This window comes from Dendrobates tinctorius, unplaced genomic scaffold (assembly GCF_039654945.1).
Source record: "Dendrobates tinctorius isolate UK_male_01 unplaced genomic scaffold, ASM3965494v1 ptg000044l, whole genome shotgun sequence".
Lineage (NCBI taxonomy): Eukaryota > Metazoa > Chordata > Amphibia > Anura > Dendrobatidae > Dendrobates > Dendrobates tinctorius.
Genome location: NW_027361712.1, coordinates 21,536,102 through 21,557,006, shown reverse-complemented (window position 1 = coordinate 21,557,006; position 20,905 = coordinate 21,536,102).

Here is a 20,905-nt window from a genome sequence, read left to right as displayed (position 1 = left end):
ATTTCTTCCCTGTATGTGGTATTATTGGTCTTGGTATAGTGGATTGTGTTGTGTATGGTGGTCGTTTGTTCTCTCTCATAATTAAATACTTGGCACACAGTGGTAGAGATGCACTTACAGGGGTTTTCCTGTAAAAAAAAGTAATCACCTCTCCACAGGATAAGTGATAACGTATTGATTGGTGGGTGTCTGACTACTTGCACCCATTCAGCAAAATGTGGAACTTTTTATCCCCATTAGACTGGAGTGGCATGTACAACTTGATCACTGATCGATTCATTCCCTCCATGGCTGCACTTGTTTTTTTCTGGAAGCCCCAAAGAGAATGAATGGAGCTGCGGTCAGACATCCCACCTGCCGCTCCATTTTAAAATGGGGATAAGTGTCCTATCAACGATAAAACTTCCTCATTCTTCCGATCGCTGCAGTTTCTAATGGTCGGGCCTAAGTAATCACCTATCCTGTGGAGTCCACCCATGGATCGGTGATAACTTGTTTTAACCAAAGAACCCCATTAACGTAAACTATCGTAATGATACATCCCAGTTATGGGGGCACACAGTAGATATGCAGGAGCCGCCTGTGTTTTACAGCCGAAGCTCCACTATAATGGGGATAACGACTGACAGATATTTGCATATATCTGTAGGGTGGCCCCCTAGAGTCCATTCCCCTGGTGGTCCCCAGACACCCCAGTCCGACCCTGTCTGCACATAGTGTGGGAAGGGGTGGTAGATGTGAATCATTGCAGCATCTAGAACCAGGGGGGAACATATTATTGGTGCAAACTGTGCAGCCGCACATGGGCCCAAGAGGTAAAGCAGCCCATTTCTACCAATTCAGGTTCAATTCAGCATTTGTAGGAGCTATTGGACTGAAAAGGGCCCATATATTGTTCTTGCACAGGAGCCCTTTTCTGTCTGTGTTGGCAGTGGCTAGAAGACAAATGATACAAATCCATTTCCAGGACATGCAAATGACCTGGAAACAAGTTTCTTTGAATGTCTTGCATGCCTTATCTATTTTATGCAAACTGCCATGGCACTTTGAAAAATTTGCACAATTGCCAACCCCTTGGCTAGGTCTAAATATATAGGGAAATTTGGGCTTAGATCTATCACTAATTTAATGTATAAACAATCAACTAGCTTAAAGGGAACCTGTCACCTGTTTTGGCCGCTATAATATGCAGCCACTGCCTTTCAGGGCTTATCTACAGCATTCTATAATGCTGTAGATAACCCCCAGTCAGAACTGAAAGATAAGAAAAATAACTTTTATTATACACACCCGAGGGGGGGGGCGGTCCGGTGCGGTCCGGTCCGATGGGTGTGGCAGGTCTGGGTCCGGCGCTTCCCATCTTCTTGCGACGCCACCCTCCTGCTTGCGTCATCGCTCTCCAGAATCGTGCTCCTGCTCAGGCGTACTTCTCTGCCCTGTTGAGGGCAGATCAAATTCCTTCAGTGTGCAGGCTCTGGGCCTCTCTGACCTTTCCCGGAACTTGCGCACTGCAGTACTTTGCTCTGCGCAGGAGCACGATGCCGGGGAGCGATGAAGCAAGCAGGACTGCGGCATCGCAAGAAGATGGGAGGCGCCGGACCCAGACCTGTGACACCCATCGGACCAGACCGTCCCCTGGGTGAGTATAATAAAAGTTAATTTTCTTATCTTTCAGGTCGGACCAGGGGATTATCTACAGAATTATAGAATGCCTTAGATAAGCCCTGAAAAGCAGTGGCCGCATCTTATAGCAGCCAAAACAGGTGACAGGTTCCCGTTAAGACAACAGGAGAAGATAAAATGTAGAGACAAACAAAATTGTAGACCAACATGGATCATAAACTCCTATAGCATCAGGGAACAAACTTGGTAAGATGAAAGAAATGTATACCATTAATACAGGCTTGCAGAGTTAAGAGTGAGGGTTAGAGTTGAGCGAAACGGGTCGGTCACATTCAAAAGTCGCCGACTTTAGCTAAAGTCGGGTTTCGCAGATCGAAACCCGACCCTTGCGTGAGGTCAGCCATGAGGTCACTGACCCGAGCGCCAAAGTCGCGTTTCAAATAATGCTTCCAAGCGCCTTTTCTCAGCCAATGATGGAGGACGCACACTGTGGGCAACGCGATGACATGGACAGCGGCCACCACCATCTTAGAGAAGGGCATTGAAGTGATTGGCTGGCTTTGTGTGGCGTCACAGTGGCTATAAAAGGCCGTGACTGCCATCTTACTTCTGCCGATCTTAGAATAGGGAGAGGTGCTGCTGCTGATTCTGAATAGGGAGAGCGTTAGGTAGGGAAGAAGAAAAAAAATTTGCTTCTGCTGATAGCACTTTTCACTGTATAGCTAGTGTGCAGTGAAAGGGGAGGATTTTTGTTGTGTGCAGCAGCGCTGGTGGTGATTAGGCTGCCTTTTGTTTCCAATGTTTTATTTATTGAAAATTATTGGTAACATGACAGCAATGCAGTAATTAGGCTGCCTTTTAAGGCTACCTGATAGCTGCATTGCTGTGTGCACACAGCTGTTCAAACTGCTTTTTTCAAAGCACTCCAACTTTTAATATTTTGTTCTGGTCAGTTACCGAGCGTTCATTTTTTCACACACCATATAGCGGTGTACGCTCCTCACACACTACCGTGTACCGGCTGGTGTCACGGACAAATGCAAGCTATCTGTGTGTGACTCTCGAAAAACAAACCGAGGAGATTTTCCATTTTTCCAGACCTACACCGTATAGAGCTGTCCGCTTTTCAAACAGTTTCGTATATCTGCTGTTTGATGATGGTCAAAACTATACAGAGACAGCGTGTGTCACTCCGTATAAAAATAGACAGAGATTTAAAATTATCCATACAGACACCGTATAGCGGTGTAGGCTCCTCACACACTACTGTGTACTGGCTGGTGTCACAGACAAATACAAGCTATCTGTGTGTGACTCTGGAAAAACAAGCCGAGGAGATTTTCCATTTTTCCAGACCTACACCGTATAGAGATGTCTGCTTTTCAAACAGTTTCATATATCTGCTGTTTGTTTACAGTCAAAACTATACAGAGACAGCGTGTGTCACTCCGCATAAAATTAGACGGAGATTTACAATTTTCCATACAGACACCATATAGAGCTGTCCGATTCTCAAACAGTATTGTATATCTGCTGTTTGCATTACAGTCACATCTATACAGAGTCAGCATGTGTGTGTTACACTCCGTAAATACATATACAGACATTTCCATTTCTCCATACACTGTATTGAGCTGTCCAATTCTCAAACAGTATTGTATATCTGCTGTTCGCATTACAGTCACATCTAAACAGAGCCAGCGTGTGTGTGTGAGACACTCCATAAATACATATACGGAGATTGTTAGTTACACAAAAAACATATACAGCTGTACACTTCTGATACAGTACCGTATATCTGCTTGTTGGATTACGGTCAAATACATACTGGGAGAGCGTCTGTGACTAACAAAATATATACGTAGATTTAATTTTTTTAATACACCTTACACAGCTGGACGCTCCTCATACAGTACCATCTCTCTGCTGGTATTTTTGGTACATTTTCCCAAACATGAGGAAGTCTGGTGGAAGAGGCCGTGGACATGGGCAGGGGGGCGTGGCTGGTACTGATGGTGGTGGTGCATTGGCTGGTTCTGGCAAAAGCACAATAGCAGCTAAGGCAGGAGGTGTTGAGCCTGCATTATCGTCTGGCCCAAGAAGGCCTGTAAGGTTCCCTTTTCTTGGAGTAGGAAAACCGCTTTTAAAGCCGGAGCATCAGGAACAAGTTTTGGCGTACATTGCCGAAACAGCCACCAGTTCTATTGCCTCCTCTCCTGAACGTTCAAAACCTGCAAGCATGGAGTCGTCAGTGCAGGGTTCTGGTCAGGAAAAACACCTTTCCTTGTGTCCTTCACCCCCACCAAAAGTTAAGGATGCGGCAGCCCACACTTCAGATTACTCTATGGAGCTCTTTTCACATACCATGCCTGGGTTATCCAGTCAAATCCTGAATTCCCCAGTCCAAGATGAATCTGACATGGAGTGCACTGATGCACAGCCACTGCTAGATGATTCTGCTGGTACATTGACCCAGAGCACTACATTGCCCTCGCAGTCTACTGAGCCAGAATCTGACCCTGATGAAACTCAGGTGCCCCTTCCCGCATACTATACCACCTTACACGGTGACACTGAAGAAGGTAAAGAGGAAGGTGCAGATGACTTTGAAGAGGAGGTGATGAATGACCCAGTTCTAGACCCGGATTGGCATCCATTGGGGGAGGAGGGTGGCGCTGGCAATAGTTCAGATAAGGAGAAGGATCCGCAGCAGGCATTGACATCACAGCAGCGGTTATCTGGCAGGCCCGTAGCTGTCCAAAAACGTGGACCAAAAACTAAAAGAGTTGCAGGACAGCTTGGCCAGATCGTTCAACGTAGCACAGCGTGCAAGGCCAGAAAATGTATACCATAGTAGGAAGAGCGCAGTGTGGCACTTCTTTGTCCAAAATCCTACTGATGAGGCGAAGGTTACCTGTAAAAAGTGCGGAAGGACCTTTAGCCAAGGTAAACAACTCAGAAATTTGAATACCATTTGCATGCTTAGACATTTAATCAACATGCACTTGCAAGCGTGGACGGACTACAAAACCTCAGGTAGCACATGTGCACCTGCTCCGACTGAAGGTAGCCAGCAACGCTCCATCGCTTCCCCCACTGTAAGACCACTGCCACCGTTAAGCACACCACCAGCACTAAATGTTGAGGTGTCGCCGCAAGGCCAAAGCACTCAGGGAATCACAATGGTTTTGCAACACAACACTGAATCTAGGCCATCACCACCAATACCATCACCAACCCCCTCTCACTCCGTACGGTCCACCGCTACTTCCCCCATATGCAGCTCTCCAGTCCAGCTCACCCTACCAGACACTCTGAGTAGGACAAGAAAGTATTCATCCTCTCATCCGCGTACACTGTGTTTGAATGCCTACATTGCCAAACTAATCTCATTAGAGATGATGCCCTACCGTTTGGTTGAAAGCGAAGCTTTCCGTGAGCTCATGGCCTACGCAGTCCCACGCTATGACCTACCCAGTCGGCACTTCTTTTCTCGAAAAGCCATCCCAGCCCTCCACCTGCATGTGAAAGACCGCATTGTCCATGCACTTAAGCAATCAGTGAGTGGAAAGGTGCACCCAGAGGCGTAGCTAGAGCTTTTGCCACCCGGGGCTGTTCCCGAATTTGGCGCCCGCAGGGAGAGCTCAGCAGCTGACTGAGCATGGAGGGAGGCTGGGGAGAGGCAGAGCGTCCTCCTCCCAAATGGTGAGTGACCCACCTGCGCCTCGGCCGCCTCCACGCTTCTCTCCCACAGCACAGAGAGGAGGAATTTCTGCTCCTGCCGTGCTGCGCCGCCCCCACACACGAGCCGCCTGGGGCGGCCCGCCCCCCCGCACCCCCCTTCCTACGCCACTGGGTGCACCTCACAACAGATACATGGTCCAGTAGGCATGGCCAGGGCCGTTACGTGTCCATCACTGCGCACTGGGTTAATGTGGTGGATGCAGGCTCCACAGGGGACAGCGGCGGTGGAACAGTGCTGCCTAGCCCACGTTATAGGAAACAATTGGCTGTAGGCTTTCGACCCTCCTCCTCCATATGCGAAAGCTTGTCCACAGAGCGCAGTCGCACGAGCACTCCATCCGCAGCTGGCAGTGTTGCACACGAGGTGTCCCACTATCGAACAGCTAGTGGTAAGCGTCAGCAGGCTGTGTTAAAGATGATGTCTTTAGGCGACAACAGACACACTGCGGAGGTACTGGCCGACTACTTGCAGCGACAAACTGAGTCATGGCTGGGCAGTCTACATCTTGAGCCAGGCAAGGTAGTAAGTGATAACGGCCTTAATTTTGTAGCAGCCATAGCCCTTGCAAAACTCACACACATACCTTGCCTGGCTCGCACTTTGAACCTGGTGGTGCAGTGCTTCCTTAATAATTATCCGGAGTTAACATCCCTTCTCCATAAGGTGCGAAGACTGTGCTCGCACATCCATCACTCGCCCGTATACTCCAGTCGTATGCAGAAGCTGCAGCGATTGCTCCACCTCCCCAAGCACCGCCTAATCATAGACATTGCAACAAGGTGGAACGCCTCCCTGCACATGGTTGAGAGGCTGTGCGAACAGAGGCAGGCTGTAATGCATTTGTGGGAGGATACACAGGCAGGCAGTTTGAGGGAAGACATGGAATTGTCGGGTGTGCAGTGGTCAAAGCTGAAAGACCTCTGTAAAGTCCTTCAGTGTTTTGAGGAATGCACACCGCAGGTAAGCGCAGACGATGCCATCATAAGCATGAGCATCCCACTTATGCGTCTGCTCATGCAAAGTTTGACGCATGTTAAGGATCTGGCTTCTGCAGCAGAGGAGGAGGAACAGGAGGAGGAGAAGGAGGGAAGCCTTGCTGACAGTCAGCCATTGTCTGGTCAGGGAACTGTCCTGGACAAGATGGAGGAAGAAGAGGAAGAGGAGGAGGGGGATGATTATTTTGGGCAGGAGGATGCTTCTCAGGGGGCAAGAGAAAATGTTGGCATTCCAAGGTCAGGTACAGGGTTTGTGCGTGACTGTAGGGATGTGGATTTGCCAGAAAGTGCTCCTCCACCCAGCAGTGGCAGTGCATTATTGACACCTGGAATATTGGCCCACATGTGCGACTATGCCTTGCAGATCCTAAAAAGGGACCCCCGCATTGCCAAAATGATGAAGGATGACGACTACTGGCTGGCCAGCATCCTCGATCCACGCTACAAAGGCAAATTACACAACATCATGCCACAGGAGAACCTAGAGATAATATTGGCTAACAAACAAGCAACTCTGGTAAACCGTTTGGTTGAGGCTTTCCCAGCACACAGCAGCGGTGCTGGTTCTCCCACGAGCCGTAGTGGGCACAATGGAAGAGGTGTTCGTGGTGCATACAGGCGAACTGGCATTGGAGACAGGGGTTTCATGACCATGTTGTGGACTGATTTCTAAAGTACCGCTCACACGACTGCTAATACTGCATCGATTAAAAGTGACAGGAGACAGCAGTTGTCAACTATGGTTACAAACTACTTCTCTTCCCATATGTTCTCCCTCACAGGTCATTCCCCTTTGACTATTGGGCCTCTAAACTGGACACCTGGCCTGAATTGGCACAATATGCCTTACAGGAGCTCGCTTGCCCTGCTGCTAGTGTGTTATCTGAAAGAGTCTTCAGTGCTGCTGGATCAATCCTGACAGAAAAAAGGACCCGTCTGTCGACCCAAAATGTTGATGATCTAACCTTCATTAAAATGAACCATGCGTGGGTTTCAAAGGATTTTGTCCCACCTTCCCCTGATGACACATAGCTTGCCAGAAAACTGCCTCGCTTTTGTCCTCCTCTTCCTCGGACTTGCCCAATTCCGCCATTTGCAGCTGCTGAATGTCCAGCCTAAACATCAACATATGCCATTTTTTAAACCTCCCTAACTGGGCTGCCCCCCCCCAAGGGCTGGGGTCAACACCTGGCGCAGCCGAGCAAGGACAGTTGCTCTGAACAGGTGGATGGGCCCACTGATGGCCGACGGCACTGGCACAGGGCCCCTCATAGTACAATACAGTGTCTCTGATGGTCGGGGGCCCACTCGCTGTCAGACACACCAGCGTGCTATGAGGGGCCCTGTGCCAGTACCGTCTCAAACGAATGTGCCCCCCCTGCTTGGTGATGGCCACAGCACTTGCAAGTTGCAATTCTTACCTCACCCTGCTCCACCGCTGTGTAGTCTGGGCAGTTAAATCCTTCATAGGGACAGCCACTAGAAATTTGGTGTATTGATCGATGATGGTTAAGATGTAGCTATGCCCTGTCCTGCTGGCCTCTACCTTCAGATGATCAATGGCTTCCATTTGAAATGGACGTCAACTTACAAGCGGATGCAGTGGTGACTTATGATCACCTTTCAAAGTTGTGATAGTCACAGACGTGTGACATTCCTGCCACCATTTTTCAATGTCTCCTCTTATGCCAATCCAATAGAATCGCCTATGGCCTGTGGCTTCTGTCTTTTGCACTCCAAAATGACCAGACACATCATGATAGGCACTGAGGACCATGTCTACATCTCTCCCTGTGATCACAATTTGATGGAGACGAGTAACGGTGATGTGATCCACGCTACTGCAATAAAGCAATCCTTTCTTCACAAAGAACTGTTTTCGCTGTCTCCACAGACACAGTAATTGAGGGTCTGCATCGCCTCTGCAACATCTACCGGGAGGTTTTCCCACGATGAGTAATTCCCAAATTTCTGCTAAAACTCGACTTTCCGTCTGTACTTGTGTCCATGTAGTTTCCAGTAGCGGAGAGTCTGGACTGGCTTACTGAGATTGAAATATATACGAAGATTTAAAAGTACCACAACACTGTATACTGGTGTACACTTAGACTACCTTTCCCTTTTTCTACTTTTTAAATTCTGGTGTAATACATACTGAGCCTGTGAGTGTCTGTGTCTGACTCCGGAAGTATAGACGGAAATTTACAATTACCCCTAGACTGGATACACCTGGTACGTGCTGATACAGTACCTTCGTACAAAATTTTTTATTACGGTATCATCCATAGTGAGTGAGCGTGTGTGGTTTACGCCTTCTATATATACGGTGAATCGGAGATACAGTACCTTTGTTCGACATTTAGTATTACGGTCAAATCCATACTGAGTAAGAGTCTGACAGTGACTACGGGACTATGTATATGGAGATTTCAATTGTACCCTATAATATATATACTTGCTATCTTGTTATCCAGTACCTTTTTTTACAACATTTTTTATTATGGTCAAACCCAGACTGAGTGAGCGTCTGAGTGTGACTCCGGAAATACATACCGAGATTTCAAATTTGGCCAACACTGTATACAGCTGTACGGTTCTGATACAGTAACCTTTTTTGCTATTTAGATTCTGGTGTAATCCATAATTAGCCTGTGAACGTCTGTCTGTTACTCCGGAAATATATTTGGAGATTTAAGATTACCCCAACATTGTATACAGCTGTACGCTTGTGTTACATTACCTATTTACAGCTTTTCATATTCTTGTGTAATCCATACTGGGCCTGAGAGCGTTTGTGTCTGCCTCCTGAAATATATACGGAGATTCAGAATGTTTACACTATACTATATATACCTTGTATCTGGTGATACTGTACCCTTTTTCAACTTTTTATTTTATTGTGTAATCCATACTGAGCCTGTGAGCATCTGTGTATGACTATACAGAGATTTACTGTTATCCCTAGACTGTATAGAGCTGTACGCTTCTGATAGAGTACCATATATCTGCTGGTATTTTGGGTCCATTTTCCAAAACATGAGGAAGTATGCTGGAAGAGGATGTGGACGTGGGCGTGGGAGGCCACCTGGTACTGATGGTGGTGGTGGTGGATCTGCTGGTAGTGCCAATAACACAATAGCAGCTAAGGCAAGAGGTGTTGAGCCTGTATCATGGTGTAGCTCCGGAAGGCCTGTAAAGGCCCCGTCACACATAGCGATCTCGCTAGCGAGATCGCTGCTGAGTCACAAGTTTTGTTACACAACAGCGATCTCACCAGCGAGATCGCTGTGTGTGACAGCGATCAGCGACCGCCCCCCCCTGCCGGTATCGCTGATCGCTCTGGGAAACCTCTGGACTTTTCTTTGGTCGCTGGTCTCCCGCTGGCCAGCACGCATTGCTGCGTGTGACAGGCGGGAGACCAGCGATCTGCTGGTAACTAACGTACACATCGGGTATCCAAGGGACGGGCGTCCCTTAGATACCCGATGTGTACGTTAGTTACCAGCGCGCTGATGCAGGGAGCTGGTGACTAACATACACATCGGGTATCTAAGGGATGCACATGCCTTGGATACCCGATGTGTACGTTAGTTACCAGCTCCCTGCATCAGCGCGCTGGTAACTAACGAACACAGCGACGCCGCGTGCTCGGCGTCGCTGTGCTGATCGCTGGTGAAGCAGTCTGTTTGGCAGCTCACCAGTGATCATGTAGCGATTGACCAGTGATCCTGACACGTTGACATCGTTGTCAGGATCGCTGGTGAGTCGATATGTGTGACGGGGCCCTAAGGCTCCCTTTTTATGGGAGTAGGTAGATTGCTTTTAAAGCAGGAGCATCAGGAACTGTTTTTGGCTTACATTGCTGAAGCAGCCTCCAGCTCTATCGCCTCCTCTTCTGAAGTTTCAAAAAATGCAAGCACTGAGTCATCAGTGCAGGCTTCTGGTCAGGAGCAACCCCTTTTCTTGTGTCCTTCACCCACACTAAAAGTGAAGGGTGCAGCAGCACACACTTCAGATTACTCCATGGAGCTCTTTTCACATACCATGCCTGGGTTCATTAAAAATGGGGCCCATCATATACTGAAGCATTCCAAATGGGGGACATCAGACACTGGAGCAGCATTTACGGGGCCCATTATACACTGGAGCATTAGAAATGGAGCCCATTATATATGGAGCATTATTAGGGCCCATCATACACTGGAGCATCAGCCATGAGGCCCAACATATACTGGAGCATTCCAAATGGGGGACATCAGACACTGGAGCAGCATTTACGGGGCCCATTATATACTAGAGCATTAGAAATGGAGCCCATTATATATGGAGTATTATTAGGGCCCATCATACACTGGAGCATCATCCATGAGGCCCATCATATACTGGAGCATTCTAAATGGGGCAGATCAGACACTGGAGCAGCATCTATGGGGCACATTATACACTGGAGCATTAGAAATGGGGCCCATTATATATGGAGCATTATTAGGGCCCATAAGACACTGCAGCATCATCCATGAGACCCATCATATACTGGAGCATTCCAAATGGGGGACATCAGACACTGGAGCAGCATTTACGGGGCCCATTATACACTGGAGCATTAGAAATGGAGCCCATTATATATGGAGCATTATTAGGGCCCATCATACACTGGCGCATCATCCATGAGGACCATCACATACTGGACCATTCCAAATGGCTGACATCAGAAACTGGAGCAGCATTTACGGGGCCCATTATACACTGGACCATTAGAAATGGAGCCCATTATATATGGAGCATTATTTGGGTCCATAAGACATTGGAGCATCGTCCATGGGGACCATCATATACTGTAGCATTATGTGGAGCTCATCATATACTGTATGGAACATTATATGTGACCATGACCAATTGTTCTGTATGGAGAAATATATGGGGCTCATTATTCTGTATGGCGCACAATGTGGTGGCCATACTGTATGGAGTAATATACTGTCCTTTTTTTTGAGCTATTGTACAATTTACAATAGATCAGTCATGTCATGTCATGTAAGCAGTGAAGTATTTGTCATTGTACTATACCTATATTTCTGTGCTGTATCGGAGCATCATGAGTTGTGGTATGTGTTAAAGGGGCGCACTGACACACTTTGGCCCAGGGCACACGAAAACCTGGAGCCAGCCCTACCCCCCCACAACTTTAGCCAAATAACCTCCAGTTTTCAATGCGCAACTATTATTAGGAAGTAAATTAAGGTTGACAAGCTTCAGTAATAAGAATTGATGTTTTTGGTGTTGAAATGGGCACTGTAGGTGTGTTTACTGTCCTCCACTCCTTGCCGATTTTGCTTCCCCATTGACTTGCATTGGGTTTCGTGTTTCAGTCGGCCTCCGACTTTTCCCTATAGTCGGCCGATTTTGTTCGACCCGACTTTTGCGAAAATCGGGTTTCATGAAACCCGACTCGACCCTAAAAAAGGCAAAGTCGCTCATCGCTAGTGAGGGTGCATGCTTTAAAGGGATAGATGCAGCAGATGAATGAAATATATACCATTAATAAAGGCTATGCTATAGCCCATTAGCATCTTAATAACACTGGTTAATGGGATATAGAATATAGGATTTAAATTGTTTTTACTGTCCCAGCGTGCAAATGTTGAGGAAGACTGTAGGCTCACCATCTCTATATATCTGGCTTTTGTATGTGGACATTAAATTCTAATTATTTATTTATTTTCCTAACTTATATAAGACCATCATATTCCACAGTGCTTTACAGACATCATCATCACTGTTCCCGATGGGGTTCACAATCTAAATTCCCTATTAATATGTCTTCAGAGTGTGTGAGGAAAACGGAGTACCTGGAGGAAACCCACGCAAACCCGGGGAGAACATACAAACTCCTTGCACATGTTGTCCTTGGTGGGACATCTGCAAACACCAGTACTAGCTGCTGAGCTACCGTGCTGTTCATATTCAATATCATAACCGCAAACATAAGAGGATATGCCTATTTGATCTAGCCATCATATAAAGAAATTATGCTTATTTACTAGCTGCTTTTGCCTAACATATGAATAAGAACACTGTATAATACATTTCTGCCTCGCTGCAAGTTAGCAACAATAATATTCCACATATATTTGGCCCATCACATATTCATCATTCCTATGAACATACAATCATATTGAGGTAGCAATCATGTACTGCCTATGAATGCTACAGTAATAATTTTCTATAAAAACACTAATATACCTACATCTCGTGCACAAAATTGCTATTCAGCATGAGTGAACATATAGCTGCATTGTCCAGCACATTACCATCTAACCGTATCCCAGTAATAATAGCAGTGCTTGCGTTTGCTGTCTTTCTATAATATATAATTGTATACATATACAACAATTCAATGCCAGTGAGCTGTAAAACAGCATTAATGTGAGAATATATAGGGTTCTCATATTTACCCCGATTTACATATAAATGGTGGATGGTTAGGATCGTTATTTCATTGATATACAGTTAGGTCCAGAAATATTTGGACAGTGACCGAAACTTTGTGATTTTGGCTCTGCATGCCACTCCTTTGGATTTAAAATTAAACAACGGAGATGCAATTGAAGTATAGACTTTCAGGTTTAATGAAAGGGGGCTGAATAAAAATGTCCTGTGAAAAGTTTAGGAATTGCAATAATTTCAATAAGTCTCTTTTCTGGAGCTCAGAAGTAATTGGACAAATAAACTTTACCATAAATAAACTGTTCATTTTTAATACTTTGTAGAGAATCCTTTGTAGGTAATGACTGGTTATTTCCATAGCTTCCAGACTTCAGGCAAACGCTGGGTTTCCTCCTTTGTGATGCTTAGCCGGCCTTTACTGCAGCTGACTTCAGTTGTTACTTGTTTCTGGGTCTTTCTGCCTTAAGTTTTGTCTTAGAAAATTGAGGATGAATGAACTCATGGAGATCAACATCCAACACTGCGGAGACACCATCACATGTTTCTCAACGCAGTGATTCTAGAGCAATGCCCCCATCCCTTATGGGAAATATGTAAAAATATGCAAAAGACAAGCCGCAGAGACACCATCACATGTTTCTCAACGCAAGCAATGACTAGCCAGGTCTTTCCCCAGGAAGGAACAACCACGGGAAGGGCAGTCTCCAATGAAGGAAACCACCTATGCCAAAACATGGTATCCATCCACAGACAGCTGTTTCAGGGTATTGCCCCTCATCAGTGTGGAGTAGGAAACTGGCCAGTAGGAGCAATGCCTAGTAGAAGACTGTGAAAAATGAGGATGAATGAACTCATGTAGATCAACATAGTAACATAACATAGTAACATAGTTTTAAAGGCTGAAGGAAGACCTTATGTCCATCTAGTTCAGCCTATTTTTAGTGCAGCTGTTCTGCATTGTTGATCCTGGGGAAGGCAAAAAACCCACAGAGTAGAAGCCAATTTTCTCCATAGGGAAAAAAATTCCTTCCCCTAAGCTGGGTCAATCATCTACCTATAATATTCTGTTATTCGTAACCTTCTATTCTGTTACTCACAAGAAAAGCATCCATTCCTTTCCTAAATTCATTCAGTGAGTTGGCCATCACCACTTCCTCAGGAAGAGAATTCCAGAGCCTCACTGCTCTTACTGTGAAGAACCCTCTTCTATGCTGGTGCAGAAATGGTCTTTCCTCCAAACGAAGAGAATGCCCCCTTGTTCTTGTCACAGTCCTTGGTACAAACAGTTCATTGTAGAGATCTCTGTATTGCCCTCTGATATACTTGTACATATATATTAAGTCTCCCCTAAGTCTTCTCTTTTCTAGAGTAAATAGACCTAATTTTGATAACCTTTCTGGGTATTGTAGTGAACCAACTCCATTTATCATTTTAGTAGCCCGCCTTTGAACCCTTTCAAGTTCAGTAATGTCTTTCTTGAGCACCGGCATCCAAAATTGCACACAATACTCCAAGTGTGGTCTGACGAGTGATTTGTACAGAGGGAGAATTATGTTTTCATCTCGTGTCCCCCCGACCTCTTCTAATGCATCCCATGACCCTATTTGCTTTGGTGGCAGCTGCCTGACACTGGGCACTCCAATTTAGCTTCTTATTGACTAAGATGCCTAAGTCTTTTTCCATGTTTGATTTCCCCAACAGTTTCCCATTTAGTAAGTAATTATAGCAACATCCAACACTGCGGAGACATCATCACATGTTTCTCAAGCCAGTGATTCTAGACCTGGCCTCCCACTTTATAGAGAAAATAGACAATATCCGCCAGGAAATCCGCTCCCAATCACCAAGTTCAGTGACTCCCATCCCTCCTTGCATTTCCCGTGGCTCATTCTCCACATTTGATCCCATCACAGAAGAAGTCGTCTCCAGGCTCCTCTCCTCTTCCCGTCCGACTACATGCACAACCGACCCCATTCCCTCACATCTCCTCCAGTCTCTCTCTCCAGTCGTCACAACTCACCTAACTACAATCTTTAATCTCTCCCTCTCCTCTGGCATTTTCCCCTCCTCCTTCAAGCACTCTATCATTACTCCATTACTAAAGAAACCCACCCTCGACCCATCCTGCACAAACAACTACAGACCAGTCTCCAATCTCCCCTTCATCTCTAAACTCTTGGAGCGCCTGATATACTCCCGCCTTACCCGTTACCTCTCCACTCACTCCCTCCTAGACCCTTCACAGTCCAGTTTCCGCCCCCTACATTCAACAGAAACTGCACTCATCAAAGTGACCAATGACCTTCTGACAGCAAAATGTAACGGTGACCACTCTGCTCATTCTTCTCGACCTTTCTGCAGCTTTCGACACTGTTGACCACCCTCACCTACTGTCTAGGCTCCAGTCACTAGGCATTAAGGACACTGCTCTCTCCTGGTTCTCCTCCTATCTTTCTGACCGCTCATTCAGTGTTCTGTTCTCTGTCTCCACTTCATCTCCTCTTCCTCTCACTGTCGGGGTACCTCAGGGCTCAGTCCTTGGCCCCCTTCTCTTCTCTCTCTACACAGCCCCAATTGGACAGACCATCAGCAGATTTGGCTTTCAGTACTATCTTTATGCTGATGACACACAACTATACACATCATCCCCTGACCTTACCCCCGCTGTACTACAGAACGCCACTGACTGTCTGTCTGCAGTCTCCAACATCATGTCTGCTCTCTATCTGAAACTCAACCTCTCCAAAACTGAACTTCTGCTCCCGCCATCTACTAACGTCCCTAAATCTGACATTTCCCTCTCCGTGGGTGGCACCATAATAACACCCCGACAGCAGGCGCGCTGTCTGGGTGTTATGTTTGACTCCGATCTCGCCTTCACCTCCCATATACAATCACTTGCTCGCTCGTGCCGCTTACACCTAAAGAACATCTCTAGAATCCGCCCTTTTCTCACCATGGAAACAACAAAAACCCTCACTGTTGCCCTGATCCACTCCCGCCTGGACTACTGTAATGCTTTATTAATTGGCCTCCCCCTCACTCGACTCTCCCCTCTCCAGTCCATCCTTAATGCAGCAGCCAGGGTTGTTCATCTGGCTAATCGTTTCTCGGATTATTATTATTATTATTATTATTATTAATGCCCCCATCCCTTATGGGAAATATATAAAAATATGCAAAACACAAGCCGCGGAGACACCATCACGTTTCTCAACGCAAGCAATGACTAGCCAGGTCTTTCCCCGGGAAGGAACAACCACGGAAGGGCAGTCTCCAATGAAGGAAACCACCTATGCCAAAACATGGTATCCATCCACAGACAGCTGTTTCGGGGTATTGCCCCTCATCAGTGTGGAGTAGGAAACTGGCCAGTAGGAGCAATGCCTAGTTGGATGTTGATCTCCATGAGTTCATACATCCTCATTTTTCACAGTCTTCTACTAGGCATTGCTCCTACTGGCCAGTTTCCTACTCCACACTGATGAGGGGCAATACCCCGAAACAGCTGTCTGTGGGTGGATACCATGTTTTGGCATAGGTGGTTTCCTTCATTGGAGACTGCCCTTCCCGTGGTTGTTCCTTCCCGGGGAAAGACCTGGCTAGTCCTTGCTTGCGTTGAGAAACATGTGATGGTGTCTCCGCGGCTTGTGTTTTGCATATTTTTAAATTTTGTCTTAAGCATGTAAAATTCATGTTCGATGGGATTGAGATCTAGTGATTGAATCAGCCATTGCTGAATATTCCACTTCTTTGCCTTAAAAAACTCCTGGGTTGCTTTCGCAGTATGTTTTGGGTCATTGTCATCTGTACTGTGAAGTGCTGTCCAATCAACCTTACTGCATTTGGTGGAATCTGAGCAGAAAGTATTGCCCTGTACACTTCAGGATTCATCCGGCTGCTTCAGTCTTCAGTCACATAATTTCTCACCGATTACCAATAAAACTAGAAAAAAAAACTTTGTACTGTATATCGCCAATTTACCCCTAATTACAAGTAATTACAATTAAGACATCACTTTTATTTGATATAATTAAAAGAGAAAATCAAGATAAAAAATCTAAAGTAAATATATTTTGGCCAAAAAAGCTTGTCACTCAGCTGTAGAAGATTTAAGGGATTTAAATACGGTATATATCCTAATATTGGATCTGTCTCCACCCTTCCTTGGCTTGGAGGCTGGCACCCTACGCCTGCGCAATGTCGCCCCCGCTCGTTCGTCGACTCTCCCTGTCTGTCCCTAGAAGTCCCTAAAGGGATCCTGGATGAGGGGGTTACACCTCAGTAGAAGTTTAAAGATAGCAGAGGGTATATCTCAATAGTAGCAAGTTTGTTTTAAGGAGAAAGACAGAAATTATTTTTAGAGAGTATTCTACTGTATGGATAGATAATAACAGTCAGCTAACCCTCACACAATCCTAATCCCAACTCTGATATAGATGATATCAATGTGTGTGCCTCTTATAATGCTACACTAAATACTCAAGCCAATACAGAGTGGAAAAAGAAAATAGAAAAGTAAATTACCCTATATTTGGTCTAATGCGACCCTGCCTTGCTGCGGAGGTTGGCAACCTACACCTGCACTTTGGCGTCCAAGCTTGTACATCGACTCTCCCTAACTGGCCCTGCAAGGCCCTGCCTGATAAGGAAGAGACAGATAAAGACAAATAACTATGAGTACAAGACAAGAAAATTAGCATATGCTTAGCTGGTGCCTACTAAGCCAATATTCAAAAAAGTGCATATAGACATAACCATATATGATTTCTTGAACATCTAAATAGTTATATATAGCGTGAAGTAAGTAATTATTTGATCCCTTGCTGATTTTGTAAGTTTGCCCACTGACAAAGTCATGAAGAGTCTATAATTTTAAGGGTAGGTTAATTTCAACATTGAGAGATAGAATATCAAAAATAAAATCCAGAAAATCATATAAATTATATACATTTATTTGCATTTTGCAGTGAGAAATAAGTATTTGATCCGTCTGGCAAACAAGACTTAATACTTGGTGGCAAAACCCTTGTTGGCAAGCACAGCAGTCAGACGTTTTTTGTAGTTGATGGTGAGATTTGCACACATGTCAGGAGGTATTTTGGTCCACTCCTTTTTGCAAATCATCACTAAATCATTAAGATTTTGAGGCTGTTGCTTGGCAAATCGGAGCTTCAACTCCCTCTATAAGTTTTCTATGGAATTTAGATCTGGAGATTGGCTTGGCCACTTCATGTCCTTAATGTGCTTCTTGTTGAGCCACTCCTTTGTTGCCTTGGCTATATGTTTTCGGTCATTGTCTTGCTGGAAGACCCAGCCATGACCCATATTAATGTCCTGGCAGAGGGAAAGAGGTTGTCACTCAGGATTTTACGATACATGGCTCCATCTATTCTCCCATTGATGCAGTGAAGTAGTCCTGTGCCCTTAGCAGAGAAACATCCCCAAAACATCATGTTTTTACCTCCATGCTTAACAGTGGGGAAGGTGTTCTTTGGATCGTAGGCAACATTTCTCTTCCTCCAAACACAGCGAGTTGAGTTAATGCCAAAGAGCTAAATTTTTGACTCATCTGACCACTGCACCTTCTCCCAATCACTCACAGAATCATCCAGGTGTTCATTGTCAAACTTCAGATGGGCCTGCACATGTGCCTTCTTGAGCAGGGGGACCTTGTCACTGACATGCTTAGAAAGCTCTTTGGTCTTGAACATGTTTTAGAGGCTATATAAAGGCTATAGTCTTACTTGGCATGGCTGTGATAACTTCAGAAGTGCCCACAGCCTAAAAGCTTTTTAATTAGGTGCGCTGCAGCCTCTGTGAAGTGCATTATATTATACAAAGTCAGGCTATGGAGGGTGCATTATGCTTTGTAGAGTATGCCTTTGAGGGTACATTATACTACACTGCTCAAAAAAATAAAGTGAACAACAGAATATAACTCCAAGTAAATCAAACTTCTGTGAAATCAAACTGTCCATTTAGGAAGCAACACTGATTGACAATCAATTTCACATGCTGTTGTGCAAATGGAATAGACAACAGATGGAAATTATTGGCAATTATCAAGACACCCTCAATAAAAGAGTGGTTCTGCAGGTGGGGACCACAGACCACATCTCAGTACCAATGCTTTCTGGATGATGTTGTGGTCACTTTTGAATGTTGGTTGTGCTTTCACACTCGTGGTAGCATGAGACGGTTTCTACAACCCACACAAGTGGCTCATGTAGTGCAGCTCATCCAGGATGGCACATCAATGCGAGCTGTGGCAAGAAGGTTTGCTGTGTCTGTCAGCGTAGTGTCCAGAGGCTGGAGGCGCTACCAGGAGGCAGGCCAGTATACCAGGAGACATTGAGGGGGCCGTAGGAAGGCAACAACCCAGCAGCAAGACTGCTACCTCAGCCTTTGTGCAAGGAGGAACAGGAGGAGCACTGCCAGAGCCCTGCAAAATGACTTCCAGCAGGCCACAAATGTGCATGTGTCTGCACAAACGGTTAGAAACCGACTCCATGAGAATGTTCTGAGTGCCCGACATCCACAGATGGGGGTTGTGCCTATGGGGAGTGCATTACACTATATAGAGTCTGCCTATGGGGAGTGCATTAAATTGTGTAGAGGCCTATGCGCAGTGCAATATACTGTATAGAGTCTACCTATGAGGAGTGAATTATACTGTATGGAGGTCTATGGGGAGTGCATTATACTGTATGGAGGCCTATAGGGAGTGCATTATACTATACAGTCATATGGGGAGTGCATTATTCTGTATGGAGACCTGTGGGGAGTGCATTGTACTATGCAGGCCTATGGGGAGTGAATTATACTGTATGGAGGCCTATAGGGAGTGCATTGTACTATATTGGCCTTTGCGGATGCATTATACTATATAGTGTCTGTCTATGGTGAGTGCATTATACAATTGAATTTGCCTATGGGGAATGCATTATACTATATAGCTTGTGCCTAATGGGAGTGCATTTTACTATATGGAGTCTGTCTATGGGGAGTCCACTATGCTAAATAGAGTCTGCCTATGGGGAGTGCATATACTGTATAGAGGCCTATGTGGAGTGCATTAAACTGTATGAAGGGCATTGGGGATGCATTTTATTATATAGAGTCTGCCTATGGGGAGTGCATTATGCGATATACAGTCTGCCTATGGGGGGTGCATTATACTATATAGCTTTTGCCTATGGGGAGTAAATTATAATGTATGCAGGCCTTTGTGGAGTGCAATACACTATATAGATTCTGCCTATGGGGAGTGCATTATACTCTATGGAAACCTATGGGGAGTGCATTATATTATATAGATCCTGCCTATGGGAAGTGCATTATACTATACAGAGTATGCCTATGGGGAGTGCATTATACTACATAGAGTATGCCTATGGGGAGTGTATTATACTGCATTGAGGCCTATATGGAGTGCATTATACTGTATGGAGCTGTATTGGAAGTACATTATACTATAGAGGCCTGTCAGGGTGCATTATACTATATAGAGTCTGCCTATTGGGAGTGCATTAAACTACATAGAGTTTGCCTATGGGGAGTGCATTATACTGCATGGAAGTCTATGGGGAGTGTATTATAGTATAGAGAGTCTGCCTATGGGGAGTGCATTATACTATATATAATCTAGGTATAGGAATGCATTATACTATATGTAATCTGGGTATAGGGGTGCATTATACTATATAGAGGACTATAGGGAGTGTATTATATCACATGGTGGCCTACGGGGAGTGCATTTTACTATATAGAGTCATATGGGAAGTGTATTATACTATATAGATTCTGCCTATGGAGAGTGCATTATACTATATAGAGTCTGACTATGGGGAGTGCATTATACTATGGAGGTGTAACAACCCTGCTGTCATCACTGCATGGCCTCCCATCCCCCGCACACCAACATACTCACTGCTCCGGGTCATGATGTGAATTCTGTTTGCTGCCAGTCCTATGCTATGTGCTCTGTTCCTCTGCTCTACTGCATGCTTCCTGGCTATGTGTGTATGGGGGGGCGGTACCAGAACTCTCTGGTTCTTATGCAGTTAGGGTGCACCTGTCTAATCTGTCCCTG